Consider the following 3,996-nt stretch of genomic DNA (forward strand, 5'->3'; position numbering starts at 1 on the left):
TCGTCCAAGTCGCTGATGAAGACATTAAAGAGTATCGGTCCCAGGACCGAGCCCTGCGGGACCCCACTGCCCACACCCCTCCAGGTCGAAACCAACCCATCCACCACGACTCTCTGGGTGCGACCCTCTAGCCAATTCACCACCCACTGGACTGTGTAGTCATCCAAGTCACAGCCTCTTAACTTGTTCACCAGTATGGGGTGGGATACCGTATCGAAGGCCTTCGTGAAGTCTAAGTATACGACACCCACCCCTCCTCCTGTGTCCAGGTGTTTCGTAACCTGTTCATAAAAAGAGACTAGATTGGTCAGGCACGATCTGCCTGCTATGAACCCGTGCTGGTTTCCCCTCAGCATAATTTGTCCTGCCGGGCTCTCGCAAATGTGAGCCTTGATAATTTTTTCAAAGAGAGAATGAGACAGAGACAGTCATTAGTTGGACAATGTTTTATTGATATATCTACAGTGTTAAAGCATGTCTCTTCATAGATTTCATAGACATGTGGGCTGGAAGGGACCCCAGAGTATCATTGAGTCCAGCCGCCTACCCCAGGGGCAGGAAGTCAGCAGGGATCATAGGATCCCAGCAAGATAAGCATCCAAGTGTGTCTTGAAGGCATTCAAAGTGGGTGCTTGAACCGCCTCCGGCAGCAGTCTATTCCAAACCTTGGGGGCTCGGACAGCGACAAAGTTCTTTCTTATGTCCAGCCTGAATCAGTAGTGGCAGAGTTTGTGACCATTGAATCTTGTCATCCCTTGGGGCGCTCTGAACAGACATTCCCCTAGATCCTGATGAGCACCCCTGACAAACTTATAGGTGGCTACCAGATCACCCCTGAGCCTGCACTTTTCCAGGCTGAAGTGTCCCATGGCTCTCAGCCTGTCATCATAAGGTCTGTTTTCCTGACCTCTGATCATGCGTGTGGCTCTCCTCTGGACTCTCTCAAGCTTCTCCACACCCTTTTTGAATTGTGGAGCCCAAAACTGGACACAGTACTCCAGCTGCGGCCTCACCAAGGCTGAGTACAATGGGAGAATGACGTCCCAGGATTTGCTTGAGAAGCATCTATGGATGCAAGCCAGTGTTTTGCTCACTTTACTAGCCACAGCATCACACTGAAGGCTCAAATTCATCTTGTGGTCAATCATGACCCCCAAGTCCCTTTCATCTGTAGTGCTAAACAGCGTAGCACTGCTGAGCCTATAAGCATGCTGCAGGTTTTTCCTTCCAAGGTGGAGAACCTTGCATTTTTCAGTGTTGAACACCATCGGGTTCTCATCCGTCCATTTCCTGAGCCTGTCAAGATCTGCCTGGATCACCCTCCTGTCCTCAGGTGTGCATGCTTTACCCCAGAGTTTGGTGTCATTGGCAAACTTGGCCAGTCTGCTTCTGACACTAATGTCCACATCATTGATGAAGATGTTAAATAGTATAGGCCCTAGGACAGAGTCTTGAGGGAACCTACTGGTGACCGTGCACCACGATGATTGGCTCCCATCGAGCACCACCCTCTGGGTCCTACCACGGAGCCAATTCCCCAGCCAGTGGATCATGGTGAAGTTGAGGCTGCAGTTGGCCAGTTTTGCCAAGAGGTGATCATGGAATACCAGATCAAAGGCTTTTTTAAAGTCAAGATGTATGACATCAATCTCTTCTCCCTTGTCCAGGTGATAGGTCACCTGGTCATAAAAGGGAATGAGATTGGTCAAGCAAGACCTACCCGCAACAAACCCATGCTGGGTATCCCTCAGGATATTGCCTTTAGCTAGTTTGTTAAGGATGGCCTCTTTGATGATCTTTTCCAAGACCTTCCCCAGGATAGAGGTCAGGCTGATGGGCCTGTAGTTTGCCGGGTCCACTTTCCTCCCTTTCTTGAAGATAGGCACAACATTGGCCCTCTTCCAATCTTTGGGCACTTCACCAGAGCACCAAGAGCTCTTGAAGATCCGTGCTGGGGGCTGAGCTATGATGCTCGCCAGCTCCCTGAGTACCCTTGGGTGTAACCCATCAGGGCCAGCTGACTTGAAGGTATCCAGCCTGTCAAAGTGTTCCTTCACGAGGTCAGCTTCAATGGAGGTCCGGACCAGAGCAGAGTATTCCTCCTTGGTGGCAGTTCCAGTCCTCCATCCTTTGTAGGTCTTCCTTTTAAGACGCAGGAAGTCTGCCAGTTCCCTAGATAGCCAAGGGGGCTGCTGTGCCCTTTTGCTGCCTTTCCTTCAAGATGGGATAGGTTTTGCTTGCGCATCCAGGATTGCTCCCTTGAGGAGCAACCACTTGTCCTGAACTCCCCTCTCTTTTGGGTTGTGGCCTTTTAAGGCCTCTCTGACAAGCCACCTTAGCTTGTCAAAGTCAGCTTTCCTGAAGTTGAGGACTTCTGTATTACTGACTGACTTGCCAGCTTTACAGCAGTTGGTGAAGGTGATCAGCTCATGGTTGCTGTCACCCAGCTTCCCTTCGATCATTAGGTCACTGATTAGGTCATCACCAGTTGCCAGTACAAGGTCAAGCAACACTTTACCTCTTGTCGGCCCATAGACTTCCTGCATCGGATAGAGGTCATCCACACGTGAGAGAAAGCTTTGAGACCACTCCGATTTGGCTGAGTGCTCCTCCCATGAGATGTCTGGGTAGTTAAAGTCTGCCATAACAACCGTACATCGGGAGCATGCGACCTCAGCCAATTCCCTGGTGAACTCCTGGTCAAGCTCTTGACCCTGGGTAGGGGGTCTGTAGTAGACTCCCACCATAGTTTCCCCTGTGCTGTGTTCCTCTCAGATCTTAACCCAGAGGGTCTCAAGTCATCCACTGTGGGTGTCAATATTGACTTACAGGGACACATAGCTTTCCTTGACATAGAAAGCTGCACCCCCACCCCTTTTGTGTCCTCCCCTTTTGTCCACTCGATCCCTCCCCTTTTGTCTACTCGATACCTCCTGTACAGGGTATAGCCATCTATACCTGTGGCCCAGTCGTGGGTGGAGTCCCACCAGGTCTCTGTTATCCCAATGACATCATAGTTATTTGCAATTAGCAAGAGAACAAGTTCCTCCTGTTTGTTCCCCAAGCTCCTGGCATTTGTGTATAGGCACGCAAATGTCCCCTTGGGGGCCCTTGCCCTGCCTACATTTTGTTCCAGGGCTGGTGCAGGGGTGGATTCCCTTAAATGACTTGGTCTGCTGGCTTTTCAGGGGTTGCTTAGCGGACCAGCAGTGGCAGTAGTCTCCCTATCCCCTGGTGGGCTTAGTTTAAAGCCCGGTGGAGCAGGTCAGCCAGTCTGGCTGAGAAAAGCCTCCTCCCCAACACAGAGAGGTGGAGGCCATCCCTTCCCAGCAGCTCACTGCCTCTCTCTCTTATCATAATAATAAAGTGAACTCTTAATAAATGTTTCATTAATTTATGAATATATATTTTGTTGCCCTCCCACAGGGACTATGGCTTCCACACAGGGGCTACGGCCCTCCAACAGGGGGTTCAGTCCCCACACAAGGACTACAGCCCCCGAACAGGGCGTACGGCCCCCAGACAAGGGCTATGGCCCCACAACAGGGGCCAAATGGCCCCAATAGGGGCTACCACTCCCCCTGCAAGGCCCGCATGCCCCATCCCCTGCCAGCTGCTGCAGCCCCCCTGATGGCTGCCCTGCCCAGCCCCACTCCCTACTCCCCCAGACCCCCCAATGGCTGCCCCGCCCAGCCTCACCCCCCAATTTGCACCCTCACAACCCCAGGCACTGTCACTTAAACAAAAAATAAAAAGAGAAAAAAAACCCAAGGAAAAAAACAGGAAAAACTCTACTTAACTTAGAAGCAGGGTGGGGGGGCTCCGGGGCCTCCTGGCAGAGCCCCCCAGGCAGCAGAGGGCAGTGGCAGGGCAGCAGGGCCTGGGCTGAGGTTGCTGGGGCTGTCACCCTGCCCTGCACTGTGCGGGCAGGGCCCCAGTCAGCCAGAGGCAGCCAGACTGCAGGTAAGTGCAGGGTTTTTTGGGGGTTTTTGGTCT

Source organism: Alligator sinensis, unplaced genomic scaffold (assembly GCF_000455745.1).
Source record: "Alligator sinensis unplaced genomic scaffold, ASM45574v1 scaffold15_1, whole genome shotgun sequence".
Classification (NCBI taxonomy): Eukaryota; Metazoa; Chordata; order Crocodylia; family Alligatoridae; genus Alligator; species Alligator sinensis.